Here is a 24871-nt window from a genome sequence, read left to right on the forward strand (position 1 = left end):
GTTCAATATTGTTGATTTGGACCTTTAATTTCCTTTAATTGCATGTGAGATTTCCATAAAGAGAAACTAGCTCAGTTCTTTTAAAGCAAAGTGTTATCTTTCATTAGAGGCTTGTTTTTCCCTTGTCTGCATTTTTAAATATTTATTTATATATTCATTTTTCCTCTATCACTGTTTAAAACAGACTGTACTCACCCTTATTATGTGAAAGAAAGAGTTTTGAACTAGTGACCTTTAGATGCATTTTTAAATGACCTCTGCTTTTCTAATACTGCCCTCTTATGACATCTTTCTGTAAATAAATGACAAGTTAAGCTTACTGATTTAATCATAAATTCAGACTTAAAATAGTTTTTTCATAGATTTCATTATGCTGTGGCACCAAGCCAATAAATATAACCCATACAAGATGTTTTAAGTCAGTTTCTAAAAACTAGACTTTTCAACTCTATGGCCTTAAAATTAATGGCCTCAATTCTCCACTTGCCTTGTAACCCTGATGGAGCTGATACAAGCATGATGCTCCTTGAAAGTAGAGGAGCTATGTTTAAATTAAGCCCTGTGATGGTGCAGAACAAGTCATATTTTTAGGGGAAACTGTTTCTCCGGTGAATAAGATATCTTGACACATCAATGGAATATGAAACTCAATTTCACAAGATTTTTCTAGTGCCAAAAGAGATTTAAGTAGAACTATCATTTTTAGTCTTAACAGAAAGGATAAGTCTTCCTCTATAGACCTCTACATTCCTGCCTCTAAAACTTAATTTTATCATTCCTCATAAAGGCAATCATTCTTTAAGCCTTCACGAAAGCAAAATTACATTTCATTGTTGGTCCATTTTCTATTTTCACTTTTAGAAACCTTTATCATTTCCAATAATTGCATTGTTCCTCCCTCCACCCCACTTAAGAATCTCTTTATATTAACCAGTTTTCACAGAGCTGCATTTATTAGAAGGGAAAATAGGGACTTAAAGCTTTCTTTAAACTATATTGCCTTAAGAAAGGTAGTAAATAATTCCACAGTCTGTGAAATATATATTGGGAGAGCATACCCAGCTGAGTTAAAATTAAGAACATTTTCTCTAAAAGCAGCATCAAAACCCAAGAGGACTGTAAAAACCAAGAGAGAAAAAAAGCTAAAAAATAATTCTAGTTGAAAATCTAAGAGTTATTTAGAAATAATTTTGAAATGAATTCAGTTTTTTTAATAATCATTCTGGAATCATTGTTTTATTCTAGAGCCATTATTTGTTTCCTAAATCGCTGTGTTTTCATAAAGTATCAAATGGTACTTCAAATTTTTAAGCAACTTTTATTTCCAATCTTCTGCAGTAATTCTTAAATAGTTTTAGTAAAATCCCATTCTTCCACTCATTATACCCAGGCATTAGCTCAGTTCCCCAAATCAAACCTCAGATGTTCTCTACTTATTTTTAATCGGAACAGGAATCAAACATACCTTAACCAAAAGTACTCACTAATGAGCTTGCAGGTAATCAAATAAACATGTATGCCAACTATCAGATAGTTCTTAAATAGTAACAACCCAAGTACAGGAAGTACTTTTAAAAGTCTAGAGTCAACAGAGAAGGTAACTATCACAATAAAAAAGAACAGAAATATTGTATGATTTTTAAAAGAAAAAGAAGTGTATTCATAAATCAGCAGATGTTAAAGAACCTCACGTCACTTTAGAACATTGCCATTTGGGGCAAGCAGATTATGAGCTAATTTCATGCCACTGTTCATCATTGCATTTTATTTTCTTTTTCATTTCTTTGGTAACTCAAGTTCTTATAGATTCAAGCTGTTTTAATTATGGAATGCAAACACTGATAGTATGATACTGGAAATAATAATAAAGGTTCAAGGGAAATGAAGGTGAGAAAATTCGGAGGTGGTCCCAGTGGTGGTATTGGTAAGCATCATGTAGAAGAGGTGGTGCCCTTTCCTATAGTTCACTTAAAGTTTGGTCTCTCTTCACTTTAGATTGCTGCTGCCCCTTCTAGACTGTGTGTTCATCCAGAAAGTATTTTTAAAGAGGAGGAAAAACATTGAATATTATCCTTCTGATATCTGATGACTTCTCATTGCTGCTTTTATATTACACCAAAGCCAGCACTACATTTAGATCAGACTGCCAGGAGACTCTTGAGCAGATGACATCTCTTGTTTAATATTCAAACTTCACTATTATTTGTGATGCATGCTGAGAAAGTAGAACGGAGAAAATAGGTTGCCTGCATTGTTTATTTACACCCCAGAATTCCTAGGTCTATTTCACCCACTTCTCCTAAGTGAGCCCTTGAAGTGCTGTTTGGTTGAGTGTCATGGGTAATAGTGTAGGTCAAGGAACCTGCTCTGGGAATGTATGCTTTGTGAACACAACGTCACGTGTTTGTGTTGTGCAGTTTCCTGACTATTGTATGGTTTAGACAGACTTGTAAAGGCTCATTTTCCCCTTTAACATTTTAAACCCCATCATAGTTAAACTCCATTCTGTTGGAAGCCTCTGCAGAGGAAGAGAAACAGATTTCACAATGAAAATGAGTATTAGCTTTATGATGAGAAATTATATAATCAAATTACTACTATCAATTCATGGCTCATAGGCACTATGAACCCTTATGTTGCCTTCCAATTGTCTATTTCACATTTATATGCTTTCATTTTTATATCATTCCTCAATAGATTATTATGTCATAAGCCTTAGCTACATTTTATGGATTATCTTTATAGCATCTAAAAGTCTCAGCTTCCAAGGATAATGTCATATATCTCACAATGTGTATTTGCAAAGGTACAATGCTAAAGGCATATGCCACCATATTGGGAGACTATATGTGCTCACACGAACTGCTGGGACTAGCTTGCACTTCCCCTTGTACATTTTCCTATCTCAGTTATTTATGGCTAGTTCAGCACATCTTTATTTCTACCATCTGCTTAGTATCCCAGTTACAGAGATGAGATTATTTTAATTAGACTTGTCATAGGTGATTCACTAGTTGCTTGAACAGTCAAAAAGTAATGCCTGAGCTCGTCTATAACAGATTTTGCCAACTCTGACCCTCCATGACTGCTGCCTTTTTTGGCCATGCCGTGCAGCATATGTGGGATCTTGGTTCCCCGGCATGGGTGGAACCTGCGTCCCCTGCAGTGGAAGCTTGGAGTCTTAACCACTGGACTGCCAGGGAAGTCCAGACTGCTGCTTACTTAAAAAAAATTTTTTTTCCTGAATTTTAAAATAGAATGTACTTATCCATTAAAGAGAAATGTTAGTCCAGTCCCATTCTTGGCAATATAGTATTCTGTACTTTGGGTTGGATTATAATCATTACATTATAAACTGTACAAAATGACTAATGCTAAATAGCTACTCCCTGCCAACAATTTAAAGTGGTGGATATTGCTGAATACAAACTGAAGCATGCAGCTTTTTGCACAAAGGCTGTGCAAATGCAACATAAATGACATTCAAATGTAAACCACAGGAGAGTTATAATCTTTAAAGTCATGTGCACTGTTTCTTCTTTAAAATCAACCAATTAACATGGACATACTTTAAAACAAAAGCAGATATTTATGTCGGATAGATCTCTGAATTGCTAAATATGATATTAGTGAAATTAATATGGATCGTGAAGAGAAAGTGGTGAGGGTACAACCAAAAATTAGAGGATTTAAACTAGATTATGCTGTCAGTTGCAACATGAGCTGTATGATAGAAACATTTCAACCTCTGGGATTTTTTTCTTTCCTTTTCAACTGAGGTAAAATTCATATAACATAAAGTTTACCCTTTAAAGTATGCAATGTAGTACATTCACAATGTTGTTCCATCATCTCTATCTAGTTCTAAAATACTTTATTATCCACAGAGGAGTCTCTGTAAGCAGGGTACCATGTTTATCTACCACCAACCTCTTGCAACTACTAATCTGCTTTCCTCCTCTATGGATTTACCTCCTCTGGATATTTCACGTAAATGGAATTGCAGAATATGTAAGCTTTATGTCTGGCTTCTTTCACTCAGCATAATATTTTCAAGGTTCAGCTTTATCCACATTGTTACCTGCGTCAGTACTTCGTTCCTTTTTGATGACTGAATACTATTCCGTTGTATACACCTCATTTTGTTTATCCATTCATCTATTAATGGACATTTAAGTTGTTTCCACCTTTGGGCCATGAATATATGTATACAAATATTTACTTGAATACCTGTTTTCAGTTCTTTTGGGTATATACCTAGGACTGGAATTGATGGGTGCTATGTTAATTCTATGCTTAACATTTTGAGGAACCAGAGTATTTCATTTTTTAAGAATTCATTTATAAGATTTCTTATATTTGTAATTCCAAGTGACTTTCATATTTTTATCTCAATCATCATAAAGACCAAGGAGCAAATATAATTATCCAAAATTTTCAACAAGATTATTTCTAAAGTTCTAACTCTGTAATACTATTATTATAAAATTCTAGGTGATCTACAAGACATAAATGACAAAGTCCTTTTTTTTTTTTTTTGGTTTAATCTCAACCCCATAAATTATGATTAAAACTCATGATTAAATTGGATGGTGGGACAAAGGAAGGAGGTGGGCAGCTTTCAATTATCCAAATGATAGGAGCTAGAAATAGATAAATCAATGGAAGACTAAAGTGTATAAACCTCTCTTTGAAGACAAGATTTACAGCAAGTTAGACTTGTGAGTATTGGAAGAGTGAAGATGTAATATGTACAGTACAAAAACATGAATGAATGAAAAATATGAAGAAATATAGGGCAGATCATTCCTATAACATGCACGATTTCTGTGTTTCTCTGTTTTTTACTCAAGTTATTTTCTGCTGTAACTTGATTTTTGGTCCATCTCCCTGCTAAACACTTCACATTTCATTTCCCTCTAAGCCTTTAGGGGAGATTGAAAGTAGCAGTTAAAGCTGGTTATGCCCAATAGTCAAGGCAAATTTTGTTTACAAGATACTCCCTGTTACAGTGTTTGGATTGTCTAAATAACAGGCAATAAAATCTATCAGCTGGAAACCTCCTCTTGTAAATGAACAGACTATTTTAATCAGTACCTTCTGCTGAACAGCCTTGCAAGGGCAGTCCAGTTTTAATATTTAGAAAGCTACCTGTAACCTTCAGATATAACCTATCTTTATTTATTTAATTAATGATCATGCACTCAGAATTCTGCTAGGCTCTACAATGGATACAAAAATAGTATAAAACATCCATGCTTCTGGGAACTTATCATCTATTTGTGGGAACAAACTGCCCCAAGTCTTTTAAATGTGGAAAGACTTGTTTACAGTGTTCTGGGAATAAATGTAATAAGAGATCAAAGTTCTAGGAAATAATTTTGTGCTAAGTACACAAATATATAGTTTCAAGGAAGAGCTAGACCTTGAATTGAACCTCAAAATTTTTGAAAATGTGAAATTATAGGGGAGATGGTAAAGATAATGTGAATAACAGAGAGAGTTGGCTAGGATTCATGTGAGTTAACAATTGGAGATAAAAATGAGTGGGAATGTAGGAAACAAGTTTAAAGAAGGCCATGTTAGCTATACCAAGTAGTTTAATTCACTGGGGAAGTCATAGCTTAGTGGGCTGAGAATGAAATGAGATTCATTTCACACATACTAGTGATGGACACAGATACATAATTGTTCAGAGAGATAACCAGGAAGCATGGACGATATAACTTGCTGTAATCTAAAGGTGAAGAGATGAGAATCTAAATGAGGCCATGGAAATGGAAAGGAATAGAAAAGGAAGGAAAGATATAGTTAACATTTAATATGAGTGATATTCTTCCTAGCTCTTTCCTGTTCTTGACCTATGAACTAGTTTGTATGAGGATACATGTTTCCATATTAGAGATGAGGAAATTGAGAGATTTTATGATTTGCACAGGTAGGATGTAGAAGTAAGATTTTCACCTTGTTCTATTTTACTCCAAATCATGTGCTATTTCCTTTTACTGTTTCTATAGCTGGCAAGAGGGACAAAACATAAATGAGACTTTCACACTGTGAGGATCCCAGTGTTTCTCATAAATTGTAAACTTCTAATCTAACCCAGGTAGTTACCATCTGTCGTATATGTGTATCACAAGTAGTCATAATTCAGTTAACACAATTATATGTTTACTTTGAATTTGATAACGACATTCTAGGTAATCCTACTTTCTCTCTTAACATGGTGCAATGTCCCCAACCTGCTGTTGTTGCCATCTTTTGTTACCTAGAGATAGGGGCCCCATTTTTTTCACCAAGTGGAAAGCTTCTCAATGCTCACAGCACCCTCACTTCTTCTCCTGGCCTTCCTGAGTTCTACAGCCCTCCACAGCTGTCAACTTTCAAATACCTTTAGTCAGTTCTTACAACCCAAAGACAATATGCAGTATATTCTCTAGTTTTGATATAGGAAGAAATTTTTATTTCTTTGGTATCACCATTTCTTTACCTCCTTTATAAAATATATTTTTTTCTATCCAGTTATCCCTCCTCCATCTCAGTATTTCATTTCTATCTTGTTCTCATTCCCTCCTCTAAAAATATTTCCTCCAAACCATACTGATTCCTGATTCCCTCTGCATAATATTATACTACAGTTTTATAACAGTGTCAGTGACTTTTTTAAAGGCCTGTGTTCTTAGAATCCTCATATTCACTTGCGTTTTTCTTTAACAACTTAAAATATATCTTTGAGGGAAAGATGGTGTGAAAATGTCAAATGCATTCTTATGTAGTAATTTGAGAATAAATGAGAAAAAAAAGCTTGAAGCAGTATTGAACATCATTAAAAAAAAACATGTTTAACTAGTTCCAGCAATTTCAGTTTTCTTTCATTTTTTTTCTCTTTGAGATCTTTGCTCCTCATATTAAACTATTCTGATAGACTCTGACAACGAGAAGGAAAGGAAGATGTTAAGTGCTATAGCTGATAGGATCTCCCTATTGTGGAAATGATTTTTGCTTTCAAGAATCAATAACAAAGGTGTTCTTGTGAAAAATCTATGTTTTAGCTGTCACAAAAGATGGGTTTTTTCCATTTGCATTCTGTTAAGATTTTTTTAATGCTGTTCTAGTTGAAAGTTTTATAGTCTAATAAAGTTTCTTGCAATATAAAATCTGAGCATACAACTACAGAAAACCTAATTTTGTGGAAAAGCATTCTGAAAATATATACATTATTTAAATAAATATAGAAATACTGTAAGAAATTATGCCTTTTTATTGGACATTGAAATAATATATATTTTGAAGTTCAGAGTTCATTATCTATAAGATTATCAGTACCTTCTTTCAGATTACAATAACATTGGAATAAGTCATAGTCTCAGAATCTCAAGATCCAGAAATCCCTTAAAATTGAGATATAAAAGATTGTTTTACAAATAAGTTTCAGTGTAATCTGTGAGAAACCATTAGTCAGAGCAATGCTGTTTGAGAATCCATACTAACTTAAAAAATTATCAGAAAAAAATAAAGGAATCATGCCAAATAGAAATAAATAAAGGCTGGATCTAAGTTACTTTGGGCAAATTGCAGTTTTTAGGATGTAAGGGCATTCCTAGCAATTCTCCCCATTATACAGCCTCACCTGTTTCCTCCCAGCTAGACAGTTTTGTGCACACTGTTTCTTCTGCAAGAAATGTTTTTAGTTCAACTCAATATTTCTTCAGGTATCTGCTACTTCTTCATCAGAGATGCTCTCACTTCCAGATTAACTATTATTTGTCAATAGCTTTGTGCTACACTAGACTATTAAAACTACGAAGACTGAGAGTAAGTCAGCTTTTAGTGTCATACCTGACACACAGTACATTTTCAATAGGTGAGGATATAACTAGCACTTTATTTTTTATTGAAGTGTAGTTGATTTACATTATTGTGATAGTTTCAGGTGTACAGCAAAATGATTCCGTTTTATATATATATATAGTTCACATTATTTTCAATTATAGTTCATTACAAGATATTGAATATAGTTCCCTGTGTTGTACAGTAAATCCTTGTTGCTTATCTATTTTATGTATAGTGGTTTGTATCTGTTAATCCCATACTCCTAATTTATCCCTCCCCCACTCCCTTTCCCCTTTGGCAACCATAAGTTTGTTTTCTATGTCTACGAGTCTGTTTCCATTTTGTATATAGAATCATTTGTATTATTTTTTAGATTCCACATATAAGCAATATATAGTATTTGTCTTTGACTTATTTCACTTAGCATAATATTCTCTAGGTCCATCCACATTGCTGCAAATGGCAATACTTCACCTTTTTATAGCTGAATAATATTTAATTGTAGAATATACACATTGTCTTAATTCAGTCATCTGTTGATGGGCACTTAGGTTGTTTCCATATCTTAAGTATTGTAAATATTGCTGCTATGAACATTGGGATACAAGTATCTTTTCAAATTAGTGTTTTTGTTTTTGCTGGATATATACCCAGGAGTGGAATTGCTGGATCATATGGTACTTCTATTTTTAGTCTTTTAAGGAAACTCCATACTGTTTTCCATGTACCAATTTACATTCCCACCCAGAGTGTATGAGTGTTCCCTTTCCTCCACATCTGTTCCAACATTTGCTATTTATAGACATTTTGATGATAGTCATTCTGAGAGGTGTGAGGTGAAACCACTGCAATGTGGTTTTGATTTTCATTCTCTAATGAATTATGATGTGGAGCATCTTTTCACATGCCTGTTAGCCATCTGTATGCATTTATTGGAAAAATATCTATTCATGTCTTCTGCCCATTTTTTGGATTGGATTGTTTCTTTAAAATGTTGATTTATATAAGCTCTTTGTATATTTTGGATAGTAACTTCTTGTCACATTGTTTGCAAATATTTTCTCCCATTTGATAGGTTTTCTTTTCATTTTGTTGATGGTTTCCTTTGATGTGCAAAATCTTTTAAGTTTAATTAGGTTTCATTTGTTTATTTTTGCTTTTATTTCTTTTGCCCTGGGAGACTGATCTAAGAAAATATTGCTACAATTTATGTCAGAATGTTTTGCCTGTGTTCTCTTCTAGGAGAACACAGGATATCTTTCCATTTCTTTGAGTCATCTTCAATTACCTTTATCAATATTTTACAGTTTTCAGCATATAGGTCTTTCACCTCCTTGGTTAAGTTTATTCCTAGGTATTTTTTAATGTGATTTTAAATGGGATTTTTTTTTTTTTTTTACTTTCTGATATTCCATTATTAGTGTATAGAAATGCAATGGATTTCTGTATATTAACCTTGTATCCTGGAACTTTGCTGAATTCATTTATTAGTTCTAATAGTTTTTGGGTGGAGTCTTTAGGGTTCTCTATATAGAGTATCACGTCATCTGCCAATAATGACAGTTTTACCTCTTACCTTCCAATTTGGATACTTTTATTTCTTTTTATTGTCTGATTGATGTGGCTAGGAATTCCAATACTATGTTAAATAGAAGCAGAGAGAGTGGGAATTATTGTCTTTTTCCTGAATTTAGCAGAAAGGCTTCCAGCTTCTCATATTTGAGTCTTATGTGGGTTGTGGGTTCGTCATAAATGGCCTTTATTATGTTGAGATATGTTTCCTCTATACCCACTTTGAAAGGATGAAAGGATGCTGAATTTTGTCAAATGTTCTTCTTGCATCTATCAAGATGATCATGTGGTTTTTGTCTTTTCTTTTGTTAATGTGGTGTGTCACATTGATGATGTGCACATGCTAAACTATCCTTGCGACCCTGAAATGAATCCAAGTTGATCATGTTGTATGATACTTTTTATATATTGTTGGGTTCGGTTTGCTAATATTTTATTGAGAATTTTTGCATCTAAAGTCCTCATATTCTTTATATCATTGGTCAGATTCCCCTGTAAAGCCCTCTGGTCCTGGGCTTTTATTTGTAGAGAGTTTTATTTATTTATTTTTTTGTGGTACGCGGGCCTCTCACTGTTGTAGCCTCTCCCGTTGTGGAGCACAGGCTCCGGACGCACAGGCTCAGCAGCCATGGCTCACGGGCCCAGCTGCTCCGTGGCATGTGGGATCTTCCCAGACCGGGGCATGAACCTGTGTCCCCTGCATCAGCAGGCAGACTCTCAACCACTGCACCACCAGGGAAGCCCGTAGAGAGTTTTATTTTAATTACAGATTCTATTTCACTTCTAGTGATCAGTCTATTCAAATTGTCTCTTCTTGACTCAGTCTTGGCAGGCTATATGTTTCTAGAATTTTGTCTATTTCTTCTAGGTTGTCCAATTTGTTGGCATATGACTATTCATAATATCCTCTTATGAGATACAATGTGTTTGTTCTTTTCCTGGTTTACTTTCTGTAGTTGATTTCTAATATTATATCATGTGGTCAGAGAAGATGCTTGATATAATTTCTATCCTCTTAAATTTATTGAGGCTTGTTTTTTTACCTAGTATTTGGTTTATCCTGCAGCACGTTCCATGTGCACTTCAAAAAAATGTATATTCTGCTTTTTTTGGTTGTAGTGTCCTATAAATATCTATTAAGGCCAACTGGTCTATTGTGTTATTTAAGACCTCTGTTAGCTTGTTGATTTTCTGTCTGAATGATGTGTCCATTGATATACGTGGGGTGTTAAAATCTCCTACTATTATTGGATTATTGTCAGTTCCTCCCTTTATGCTTCTTAGTATTGCTTTATATTTTTAGGTACTTCTGTATTGGTGCATATATGTTAGTGGTTGTAATATCCTCTTTTGGTATTGATTTTATCATTATATAGTACCCTTCTTTACCTTTCTTTACAGACTTTGTTTTAAAGTCTATTTTGTCTGATATGAGTAGTACTACCTCCACTTTCTTGCAGTTTCTATTTGCATGAAATATCTTTTTCCATCCCTTCACTTTCAGTGTGTGTGTGTCTTTCACCCTGAAGTGAGTCTCTTGTAGGCAGCATGTTGAAGGTCTTATTTTTTTAATCCAGTAAGCCACCCTAAGTCTTTTGATTGTAGCATTCAGTCCATTGACATTGATAGGTATGTACTTATTGTCTTTTTTTTTTTTTGCCGTACACGGGCCTCTCACTGTTGTGGCCTCTCCCGTTGCAGAACACAGGCTCCAGGTGTGCAGGCTCAGCGGCCATGGCTCATGGGCCCAGCCACTCCACGGCATCTGGGATCTTCCTGGACCGGGGCATGAACCTGTGTCCCCTGCATTGGCAGGCGGACTCTCAACCCCTGTGCCACCAGGGAAGCCCCTTATTGTCATTTTATTCCCTGCTTTCCAGTTGTTTATGTAGTTCTTTGTTCATTTCCCTTCTTTTTGTTTTTCCTTTTATGGTTTGATGATTTTCTTTTGTAGTATATTTGAGTTCCTTTCCTTTGATTTTTGTGGATCTTTTGTGGCTTTTTGATTTTTAGTTACCATGGGGTTCATGTATTTTGACCCATAATTATATCTACTTGCTTTAAATTGATAATCATTGAAGTTCAGACACATTCTAAATGGTCTATAATTTTTTACTCCCCTCCTCTACATTTTGTGTTTTCTATGTCCTATTTTACATCTTCATGCTTATCTTTTTACTGTTTATTGCAGTTATAGTTGATATTACAATTTTTCAAAAATCTGTGTGCCGGCTTATTTAAGAGATCTTCAATCCTTACTATATATTCTCATTTCCTACTGGGATTTTCCCTTTTCTGTAGATTCTTGCTTTTTTTCCACTTAGAGAAGACCCTTCATAATTTCTTTTAGGGTAGGTTTAGTATTGCTGAATACTTTCAGTTTTTGCTTGTTTGAGAAATTCTTCCTCTCTTCTTCTACTATATATGATAATCTTGCTGGGTAGAGTATCTGAGGTCTCAGGTTTTTCCCTTTCAGGCTTTGAATATATTGTGCCATTCCCATCTGGCCTGCAAAGTTTCTGCAGAGAAATCAGTTGATAGTCTTATGAGGATTCCCTTGTATATGACTCTTTGTTTTTCTCTTACTGCCTTTAGAATTCTCTATCTTTACCTTTTGCCATTTATGACTTGGTGTGGATCTATTTGGGTTTATCCTGTTGGGGACCTTCTGTGCTTCCTGTCCCTGGATATCTGTTTCCTTCTTTGGGTTTGGGAAGTTTTTAGCCATAATTTCTTCAGATACATTTTCCATCCCCATTTCTCTCTTTTCCATCTGGAATCCCTATTATGCATAACTTGGCATTTTATATTATCTCATAGAGCTCATATGTTGCTTCCATTTTTTTAAATTTGCTTTTCTGTCTGTTGTCCTGATTGGGTTATTTCTATTATTCTATATTCCAGATCACTCATTCATTCTTCTGTGTCATTTAGTCAGCTATTAATTGTTTCTAGATTGCTTTTTATGTCAGAAATTCAATTATTTCTTTTTGTTTGGGTCATCTTTTATTTTCTAGTTCCTTTTTAAAATGATCTGTTTATATTGATAATATTTCTTAATTCAGTTAGCATTTTTACTACCACCTTTTTAAATTCTGTGTGTGGTAGACTAATGATCTCTGATTCATTATTTGTTCTTTCAAGGGATTTCTCTTGCCCTTTTATTTGGAGTACTTCCTCTGCTTTTTCATTTTACTTAACTTTCTCTATGAATTTAGGAGAAATAGTTATCTATTGTGGTTTTGAAGAGGAATTTTTGTGTGGAAGTATTCCTATGCACATTGTGTGTCCAATATCTTTGTGCAAGGTCTGGTTTTGATGTGGACACCAGCCACAGCTTTCCTCAATGTGTACTGGCCACTGTCACCTTGGTAGGGAATGTGGTTGATGGAGGATCTAAAGCCTGCATAGGGTGTGAGGCAGGACTCCTTTTCTGCTCTGTAGCTGTGCTGCCCTCTCAGGGGTAAGGTCTGCTTTCAAATTGCTGGACTGCTTTCAAATTGCTGGACTGCTTTCAAATTGCTGGAGGAATAACCCAGAGGGTCAGGCCTAAGCAGTCTCTTTTCCCTTTGAGTGTGTGTTTTGCCCCAAAGAACGGGACTACTGAAGTAAGTAAGTGAGGCTTGTGTGCTCGCAGAGGTCTGATGAGCTGCCTATGTAGGAAGCCACAGCTCCACTGAGGCACAGCCCAAGGTTGTGTCTCTTCCACTGTTGTGTTCATTCCAGATCTAATGCAAGGCTGTGTCATGGAGTGGTCAGGCTGGAACATTTGCTAGGCTGGGTGGGGATCAGGCCCTTGTGGCTCTGGGAACTGAAGCAACTGTGCAGACTTCAGAGATCTGGGCTGCTGCTACCCCACCCACACCCCAGGCCTCTGAGCCTTCTCTGTGTCCCTAGATCCACTCTTCCACCAGGACCTGTCTGCCCCAGATCCAGTGCCAGACTGTGGTGTAGAGTAGGTGGAGCTGAGAGCAGGACCAGCCGTGGCCTGCTGGTTATGGTGGTTTCTGAGGCACAGCTTAAGAAAGCACTGGCAATGGCTGCTGCTGCTTCACCAGGATCACACCCCAGGCCCCAAGGTTGTCTCTGCATAGCTAGGGGAAGTTTTTTCTCAGGACATGGCTGGCCCAGATCCTGCACCAAGTTGTGATGTGGAATGGGAAGGGCCAGGTTGCTTGCCTTACTTGGATTGGGCGTATAGCAAGGTGGCAGCCACCAGCGCAGAACTCTCTCTGCCATGTTTGTTGGCAAGCCAGCACCCATGCACTCTTTACAAGTGGAGTGTCTGTCTAGGATTCTCCACCCTCTTATCTGTCCCAGTGGTTGACCCAGCAGCCAAGCAGGCTTGTATCCTCCATGTAGGACCCCAGGACTGGGATGCCCAGTCTGTGGCTTGACCTGCTTGCTGCCCAGGGAGAGGGTCTGCTAGTGTGTACCTTCTTTTCCTTTCAGATCCCTCCCTGGGTGGAGGTCTCAATTGTATGTCTTTTTGCCATCCTACCTCATTACATGGAAATCTTTCTTGCAGTTTTTGTTGTAGAGGAGTGAGTGAGTTCTTCTGCCAGTTTCCAATGGGTTGTCTGTGAGAATTGTTCCACATGTAGATGTATTTTTGATGTGTTTGTGGGCGAAGGTGAGCTCCACATTCTCCTACTCCACCATACTGAAATGACCCCCAACCAGCACTATTACTGAGTGCATTTAGGATATAACTGACACTTTGTTATTAATTATCATCACCATTATTATTTAGCTTAATCTTGTCCCTATAATTAATTATTAATGAATGGAAGTCTGTGGATATCAATGCCCCATTTTACCAATTTGCCTTAAGAATAGGGATCTTTTTGTATTTGGCATCTGAGGTAGGCAGAAGAGGTGTCTTCTTAGGTATCCTTTCCATGATTAGCTTAATGTTTGTAACTTTTAAAAGTACAATAAAATGTGTTATAAAGACAGCTCAAGTAAAGAGTAACAAATATGGATGTAATTGAATTAATTTATGTGGACTAATTTGTTTTATCATCACCTAAGAGACACTATCTCTAGATTGTCTGATATTAATTTACTATATTTTCCCATACAAAAAGCCTGCATTTTTTCCTCTACCAGCACATATCTTTCTTTCTCATCAAAATTTGAAATCAGTAAGATTTTCAATCCATGTCTATCAATCAGTCATTCTTACTGGGGCCTACCATAAGCCTTGAACAAAGCAGGGGCTCAATAACTGCAGTAACAATGAATAGCTTTTACTTCATATAAAGACAGAGGGATTGGGACAAAAAGACCTGCTTGGGAAACTTTTTAGAAAATGCCATTTGGCCCAGTCAGCATGTTACCAAACCAAACTTGGGTCTGCTTGCCTGTGCCCAGTAAAGCCAATTTTCTGTCAGCAGGTTGTGGTGAAGGAGACTACAACATTTATTGCAAGGGCAAGCAAGGAGTATGGGAGGCTAGTGCTCAAAAGACCCTAACTAACTCCCTGATTGATTTCAGGGAAGGGTTTTTAAAGGCAAAGTGAGGGAGACAGTTGCTGGGTATTTGATCAGCTCCTGCCCAATTCTCTGACCCGTTGATGGTGCAGTAACAGAGTGATGTCACAGAGGTAAACATTATCAATCCTCAGGCTCCAGATGGTTTTGGAGCTTTGGGAGCTGTCTTCATGATCATCATGCAGTTAGCTTCTTCTATCTGGTGGTGGTGGTGGGGGGGGGGGTCTTTCTTTCGTATCTGAAATAACTCAGGAATGTGTGTCAGACACTGTTATCTATATCCTTCTGATTCTGCTATATGAATGATATACTGTTAAAATTGCTACCAGTTCTTCTAGCCTGACTGCTATTTTTTTGTTTGTTACTACATGTTCATACTCTTCAAATTATTAACTCTTGAGTTAGCATTTTTTGACTCAGAGGAGGTCTCAGAGACTACAGTGTTTCTAAAAATAAGAGGCAAGTGGAGGGCATGGCAGGGGGAGGGGTGTCTGTCCCAGGAAGGCCCCAGAGGGTTCTACTCAGTTACAGTAGGGGAGGGGCTGTTATAAAAAGAGGTTTTTGAGGATTCCAGGCATTTTCAAGCACTGATTCTTCAACTTGAGTTCCAGTAATCAAACCTGAATTTCCAGTAACAATGTAGTTGCCAGAATAGAGTCATAGCACCACTGTCACCATGGCTATGAGCATTCTTGGAATAATATTCATATTATGTAAGACGTCCTATTGTCATTTTGTTCAAAACCATATGTACAATTCTAACAAGAAAATAGAAATGGAGGAGAAAATTATAGATCCAGTTCTCTCTGCTGTATCACAAAATCAAGTCAAAACACTCTTAGAAAAGTAGGCAGAAAGAGCAACAAAGTACATTATTGTTCATTCTTAAATGCCTATATTATGCTAGGTATGGTGAAACATCATTGCTCTTTGATAATGCTTATAAGAATCAATGACTTGTGAAAAAAAATCATGTCCTTCTTAATTTTTTGAATAGGCCATGTTTGTTAAAATTTTTTAATAAGGGATTTCATCAGGACTCAAGCTTTCCATAATCATGCAAGACAGAATGTTTGAAAAATAGTAGTTCTAAATGTGAATCTGAGTCTCCTCAGTTAAGCTGATGAAACTTTAATATTTTGTAGAAGTTTAAAGTAGGTATTCTATTCCACCCTCCTTTTAACTTGGAGGAATTTAGATGTTGGGTCTACATTGGATTATTTAAGAAGGTAAACTAAAAATGAAGATGAACCATTTAAATTCAAATGATATTACACCAAACTCTTTAAACCAATGAATTTGAAGGACTCCTTTCTTAGGAAGACAAAAATTTGGAGCCCATAGCTGTAGTTTGAATTAGACATCTTCCTAATTTTGAAGAAGTTAGAATAAATAATAGAAATACTAGAGTAATACTTGAGGGTAATAAGACTGTCAGGAATTTATTAATAATAGAAATACTAGAGTAATACTTGAGGGTAATAAGACTGTCAGGAATTTATTCCTAGGGTTTTTCTTTGGATATTAATGATAATATATTGATATAATTGCTAACTCACTGAAGGGTGAAAGACTTTTGTCATATTCAAGGATTCCCTCTTTTAGTGGGAAGAGCAATATTGAAAGTATTCCTGGGGGACAAGATTTGTGGTGAGCACTTAGTGAATTTTCTGTAACTGAGTTACTTCTTCATAATACTGCAAATAAGATACTATTTCAGCTGTGCATTTTTTTCATTCAACTTGGATCCTGGGGAGATGATTTGAACACAAATTTCAGGGTGATAAAAGAAAAACAATTACCTCTCAGTTAACAGAAATAGAATAGAAAATATGTAATCAAAGAAAAAATATACCAAGCAATTTATCTCTTTGTTGACAGATCTAGCAAAACAATTCATAACAGCAAAGTCATACAGGACCTATTCACATCTTCACAGTGCTTCCTTAGAAAATATATGTGAGGCTGGGACTGCACAAGATGGCACAGTGGGACTGAGGACAAATGGTGGAGTAGAAGGACATGAACTCACTCCTTCTTACAGAAACACCAAAATCACAACTAACTGCTGAACACCAATTAAAAAAAAATGCCAGGACCTACCAAAAAAGATACCCTATATCCAAAGACAAAGAAGCCACGATGAGATGGTAGGAGGGGCACAATAAAATCAAATCCCATACATGCTGGGTGGGTGATCTACAAACTGTAAAATAATTATACCACAGAAGTTCTCCTGCAAGAGTGAAGTTCTGAGCCTCATATTGGCTCCCTAGCCTGGGAGTGTGGCAACTGGAGGAGAAGCCCCCAGAGAGTCTGGCTTTGAAGGCCAGTGGGGTTTCATTGCAGGAATTCCACAGGTCTGGGGGAAAAAGAAACTTCACTCTTGGAGGCTGCACACAGGGTCTCATATGCACCAGGACCCAGGGATAAAAAGCAGTGACCTCCTAAGAGACTGGGCTGGACTTACCTGCTAGTACTGGAGGGTCCCCTGTGGAGGTGGGGGATGGCACCAGCTGTGGGGACAGGGACACTGTCAGCAGTGGCTCTGGTGAGCATTTACTGGCATGGGCCCTCTTGGAGGGAGGCTGCCATTTTCTCACTAAAACCTGGCCCCACCCAGTAGCCTTTAGGCTCCAGGGCTGGGAAGCCTCAGGCCAAAGTGTCAACAGGGTGGTAACAGGGCCTCACCAATCAGCAGACAGGCTGCTTAAAGTCTTTCTAAATAAACAGCTGCCTGATAATAAACACATCCCACACACACAGCCCTGCCCATCAGAGGGACAAGACCCAGCTCCCCCCACCAGAGGTGGGTACCAGTCCTTCCCACCAGGAAGCCTGAACAAGCTTCACAGCCTCATCCACCAGGGGGCAGACAGCAGAAGCTAGAAAAACTACAACCCTGCAACCTGCAGAATGGAAATCACAGAAAATTATACAAATTCAGATGGCATATGTGCCCAATGAAGAAACAAGATAAAACCCCAGAAGGATAGCTAAGTGAAGTAGAGATAGGCAATCTACCTGAAAAAGAATTCAGAGTAATGATAGTAAAGATGATCCAAGATCTCAGAAAAAGAATGGAGACACGGATACAGAAGATATAAGAAATGTTTAAGACCTAGAAGAACAAACAAACAGGTATGAATACAATAATTAAAATGAAAAATACACCAGAAGGAATCAATCAATAGTAGAATAATTGAGGCAGAGGAACGCATAAGTAAGTGATCTGGAAGACAGAATGGTGAAAATCACTGCTGCAGAAAAGAATAAAGAAAAAATAATGGAAAGAAATGAGGACAGTCTAAGAGACCTCTGAGACAACATGAAATGCACCAACATTCATATTATAGGAGTCCCAGAAGGAGAAGAGAAAGGGAAAGGGGCTGAGCAAACGTTTGAAGAGATAATAGCTGAAAACTTCCCTAAAATGTGAAAGGAAACAGGCATCCAAGTCCAGGAAGCTCAGAGAGTCCCAGGCAGGATAAGCCCAAGGAGGAATACTCTGACAGACATAGTAATCAAGCTGACAAAAATTAAAAACAAGAAATATTAAAAGCATCAAGGAAAAAGCAACAAATAATGTACAAGGGAACTCCCATAAGGTTATCAGATGATTTTTCAGCAGAAATTCTACAGGCCAGAAGGAAGTGGCAGGATATATTTAAAGTGATGAAAGGGAAAAAACTACAACCAAGAATACTCTAACCAGCAAGGCTCTCATTCAGATTTGACAGAGAAATCGAAAGCTTTACAGTCCAGCAAAATCTAAGAGAATTCATCACCACCAGACCAGCATTGCAACAAATGCAAAAGGAACTTCTCTAGGCAGAAAAGAAAAGGCCACACTAGAAACAAGAAAATTACAAATAGAAAAGCTCACTGGTAAAGGCAAACATACAGTAAAGGTAGGAAATCATCTGCACACAAATATGATATCAAAACCAGCAATTGTGAGAAGAGGAGAGCACAAATTCAGGATATTGAAAGTTAAAAGACCAGCAACTTAAAACAATCTTGTTTATCTATGAACTGCTGTATCAAAATCTCATGGTAACCAAAAATCTACAATAGATACACACACAAAAAGGAAGACAAAAGACATAGACTGGCTGAATCAATACAAGAACAAAACCCATATATATGCTGTCTAAAGGAGACCCACTTCAGATCTAAGGACACATACAGACTGAAAGTGAGGGGATGGATCAAGGTATTCCATGCAAATGGAAATCAAAAGAAAGCTGGAGTAGCGATACTCATATCAGATAAAATAGACTTTAAAATAAAGAATGTTACAAGAGACAAAGAAGGACACTACATAATGATCAAGGGATCAATCCAAGAAGAATGTGTAACACTTGTAATATATATGCACCCAATATAGGAGCACCTCAATACATAAGGCAAATGCTAGCAGCCATAAAAGGAGAAATCAACAGGAACACAATAATAGTGGGAGACTTTAACACCCCACTTTCATCAATGGATAGATCATCCAGATAGAAAATCAATAAGGAAACAAAGGCCTTAAATAACACATTACACCAGATGGACTTAATTGTTATTTACAGAGCATTCCATCCAAAAGCAGCACAATACACATTCTTCTCAAGTGCACATGGAACATTCCCCAAGACTGATCATACAGCAAGCCTCAGTAAATTTAGGAAAATTTAAATCATATCAAGCATCCTTTCCAAGCACAATGCTATGAGATTAGAAATCAAGTACAAGAAAAAAGTGTAAAAAGCACAAACACTTGGAGGCTAAACAAACAATGGATCACTGAAGAAATCAAATAGGAAATCAAAAAATACCTAGAGACAAATGAAAACGAAAGCATGCCACTCCAAAACCTATGGGACACAGCAAAAGCAGTTCTAAGAGGGAAATTTATAGCAAAACGATCAATCTTACATCAGGAAACAAGAAAAGTCTCAAATAGACAACCTAACCTCACACCTAAAGCAACTAGAGAAAGAAGAACAAGCAAAACCCAAAGTTAGTAGAAGGAAAGAAATCATAAAGATCAGAGCAGAAATAAATGAAATAGAGATAAAGAAAACAGTAGAAAAGATCAATGAATCTAAAATCTGGTTCTCTGAAAAGACAAACAAAATTTATAAACTTTAACCACACTCATCAAGAAAAAGGACTCAAATCAATAAAATTAGAAATGAAAAAGGAGAAATTACAACTGACATCACAGAAATACAAAGGATCATAAGAGACTACTACAAGCAACTATATGCCAATGAAATGGACAACCTAGAAGAAATGGACAAATTCTTAGAAAGGTTCAATTGTCCAAGGCTGAGCCTTGAAGAAATAGAAAATATCAACCAACCAATCACAAGTACTGAAATGGAAACTGTGATTAAAAAACTCTCAACAAAGAAAAGTTCATGACCAGCTTGCTTCACAGGTGAATTCTATCAAACATTTAGAGAAGAGTTAACACCTATCCTTTGGAAAACATTCCAAAAATTTGCAGAGGAAGGAACATTCCCAAGCTCATTCTATGAGGCCACCATTACCATAATACCAAAACCAGACAAAGATTCCACAAAAAAACTATAGGCCCATACCATTGGTGAACATAGACACAGAAATCCTCAACAAAATACTAGCAATCCAAATCCAAAAATACATTAAAAGGATCATACACCATGATCAAATGGGATTTATCCCAGGGATGCAAGGATACTTCAATATCTGCAAATCAATCAGTGTGATACACCACATCAACAAACTGAAGAATAAAAATCATATGATCATCTCAATAGATGCAGAAAAAGCTATTGACAACATTCAACCCTCACTTATGATAAAAACTCTCCAGAAAGTGGGTAGAGAGGAAACCTACCTCAACATAATAAAGGCCATATAGGACAAACATACAGCTAACATCATTCTCAATGGTGAAAAACTGAAAGCATTTCCTCTAAGATCAGGAATATGACAAGGATGTCCACTCTACCAATTTTATTCAACATAGTTTTGGAGGTCCTAGCCACAGCAGTCAGAGAAGAAAAGGAAATAAAAGGAATCAAAATTGGAAAAGAAGTAAGTGTCACTCTTTGCAGATGACACATTACTATACATAGAGTATCCTAACGATGCTACCAGAAAACTATTAGTGCCCATCAATGAATTAGGTAAAGTGTCAGGATACAAAATAAATACACAGAAATATGTTGCATTTCTATACATTAACAAAAGATCAGAAAGAGAAATTTAGAAAATGATCCCATTTACTATCGCAGCAAAAAGAATTAAATACCTAGGAATAAACCTACCTAAGGAAGCAAAAGACCTGTACTCTGAAACGTATAAGACACGATGAAAGAAACTGAAGATGACACAAATAGATGGAAAGATTTACCATGTACTTAGATTGGAAGAATCAATGTTGTCAAAATGACTATACTACACAAGGCAATCTACAGATTCAATGCAATCTGTAGGAATCCCAGAAATAAACCCATAAACCTATGGTCACCTAATCTATGAGAAAGGAGTCAAGAATATACAATGGAGAGAAGACAGTCTCTTCAATAAATGGTGCTGGGAAAACTGGTCAGCTATATGTAAAAAAAAATGAGATCAGAACATTCTTTAACACCATACACAAAAGTAAACTCAAAATGAGTTAAAGACCTAAAAGTAAGACAGGATACTATAATACTCCTAGAGGAAATCACAGGCAGAACACTCTTTGATATAAATCTCAGCAATATCTTTTTTGATCTGTCTCCTAATGGAAATAAAAACATAAATAAACAAATGGAGCCTAATTAAACTCAAAATCTTTTGCACAGCAGAGGAAACCATAAACAAAACTACAAGACAACCCACAGAATGGGAAAAAATATTTGCAAATGATGTGACCAATAAGGGATTAATCTCCAAAATTTACAAACAAACAGCTCATGCAGCTATGATAACCACAGAACAAAGGGGAGGCCCTGCTAACCATCTAGTGCAGGCTCTGGTCACCACAACACCAGTCACACCCCTTATCAAGGCGACAATGGCCAGCACACACTAAGGAAAGAGGCAGCAAGCATCCATAGAAAAAACAGCCTTCACACCAAAATGTTAAACCCACGCTGGATACATAGGGTTTTGCCCACATAAAAATAGCCCTCCAAGACCACAGTAGATAATTGTTTCTCCTGAACTCATAGAGAGAAATATTAGTAAAATGAAGACGCAGAGGAACCACTCTCAATTAAAAGATCAAGAGAATTCCTCTGAAAGAACAAAAAATGAAACAGACCTCTACAGTCTAATAGATACTGAGGGCAAAAAGGAGATAATGAAAATACTGAAGGAAATAAGAAAGGCTATCAATAGAAATACAGATTACTGTAAAAAGGAACTAGAAATTAAAAAGAAGAGCCAAGAAAAGTTCAGAAACTCATTTGCTGAGACAAAAGCTGAGCTAAAAATCAATGAACAGCAGATTGAATAATTCAGAATAATGAATAAGTGATCTGGAAGATATAATAATGGAAATCAGCCAATCAAAACACCAGACAGAAAACCACACACATTAAAAAGCAATATAAGAGACCTATGAGATAATATAAAGTGTGCCAATCTATGTATAACAGGGATTCCAGAAGGAACAGAAAGAGAAAAGAGGATTGAAAATAGATTTGAAGAAATTATGGCAGAAACCTTCTGAAACCTAAAGAAGGAAACAGATATCTAAGTACAGGAAGCACAGAGGGTCCCAAACAAGGTGAACCCAAACAGTCCTACACCAAGACGTATAGTAATTAAAATGGCAAAAGTTAAAGATAAAAAGAAGAATCTAAAGGCAGCAAGACAAAGAGTTAATTACAATGGAAATCCCATAAGGTTAGCAGATGACTTCTCTGCAGAAACTTTGCAGGCCAGAAGGGAGTGACAAGATATATTCAAAGTCCTGAAAGAGAAAAAGCTGCAACCTAGGATACTCTACACAATAAGATTATCAGTTAGAATAGATATAGAGATTAAGAATTTCTCAGACAAGCAAAAACTAAAAGAAAACAGCAATTCTAAACCTATCGTAAAATAAATATTGAAAGGTCTTCTCGAAATAGAAAGGAAGCAAGAATCTATAGGGAAGAGAAAATCACAATTGGAAAGTACATCATTTAAATGAGTCGTATACAGATTAAAAACTCAAAAAAATTTTTGTGAAAGTGATGATAAACACAAGGAACAGAAAAAGGATGAACATGAAGATGTAAAAGAGGACATCAAAATCATAAAATGTGGGGGAGAAGAGTAAGAAAATGTAGATTTTTTTTTTTTTTTTAGAATGTGTTGGAGCCTCTGTGACTATCAGTCTAAAGCAAGTAGATACAGGAAGGGGTTAACATACTTGAAAAACAGGGTAACCAGTAATCAAATACATACAATAGATTCACAAAAGCCCAAAAGAAGAGAACACAAGCATAATATAAAAGGAAACCACAAAAACAAAAAGAAAATAACAAAGAAGAAATACAAAACCAATGGGAAAACAAGGTTTAAGGTGGCAATAAATACATATTTATCAATAATTACCTTAAATGTCAATGGACTAAATGCTCCGATCAAAAGACATAGAGTGCAGACTGGATTAGATAAAAAAAAACAAGAGCCTAAAATATGATGACTACAAGAGGCCCACATTAGGGTAAAAGACACACGTAGGTTGAAAGTGAGGGGCTGGATAAAGATTTTTCACACAAATGGAAATGACAAGAAAGCAGGAATTGCAATACTCATATCCAACAAAATAGATTTTAAAACAAAGGCCATAAAGAAGGCTCATTAAGGACACTATATCATGATAAAAAGATCAATACAAGAAGAGGATATTACACTGGTCAACATATGTGCACCCAATATAAGAACACCCAAATACATAAAACAAATACTAACAGACATAAAGGGAGAAATTGTTGGGAATACAGTAATAGTAGGAGACTTTTAACACCCTACTCACATCAATGAGTAGATCTTCTAGACAGAAAATCAATAAGGCAACATAAATCATAAATGATACAGTAGAACAGTTTGATATTTTCAGGACATTATACCCAAAGAAAACAGAATAAACATTCCTTTTTAGTGCACATGGAACATTCTCTAGGATTGACCACATACTAAGGCACAAAACAAACCTCAACAAATTTTATTTTAGAGTATAGAAATTATTTCAAGCATCTTCTCTGACCATAACATCATAAAACTAGAAATCAACCACAGGAAAATAAATGAGAAAAAAATGATTACACGGAGACAAAACAAAAAAGCGTTCTTATAGGAATGTTCATAGCAATACAGGCCTTCCTTAAAAATGAGATAAATCTCAAACAACCTAACCTACCACCTAAAAGACTTAGAAAAAGAAGAACAAACAAAACCTAAAGTCAGCAGATGGAAGGACATAAGAATGGAGAAGAAATAAATGAAATAGATATTTTTAAAAAACAATAGAAAACTAACACTGATCCTTCTCAAACTCTTCTAAAAGATTGAAGAGGAGGGAATATTCCCAAAGACATTCTATGAAGCCACCATAACCCTGATACCAGAACCAGACAAAGACACTACCAAAAAAGAAAATTAGAGGCCAATATCTTTGATGCATATAGATGCAAAAATTCTGAACAAAATATTAGCAAACCCAATCCAACAACACGTAAAATAGATCATAACCACAACCAATATAATAAGCAACAGTGAAAGGCTGAAAGCCTTCCCATTAAAATCTGGAATAAGACAAGAATGCACAATCTCACCACTTCTTTTCAGCATAGTACTGGAGTCCTAGACACAGCAATCAGACAATAAAAAGAAATAAGGGTTATCCAAATTGGAACAAGGAGCTAAAATTGTTATTAAATGCAGATGACATGATACTATATATAGAAAATGTATTTAGCAATGTAGCAGGATACAAGATTAACATACAGAAA

This window comes from Delphinapterus leucas, chromosome 3 (genome assembly GCF_059928025.1).
Source record: "Delphinapterus leucas isolate spDelLeu-1000000601 "Yukka" chromosome 3, BTC_Dleu_Yukka2, whole genome shotgun sequence".
NCBI classification, from domain to species: domain Eukaryota; kingdom Metazoa; phylum Chordata; class Mammalia; order Artiodactyla; family Monodontidae; genus Delphinapterus; species Delphinapterus leucas.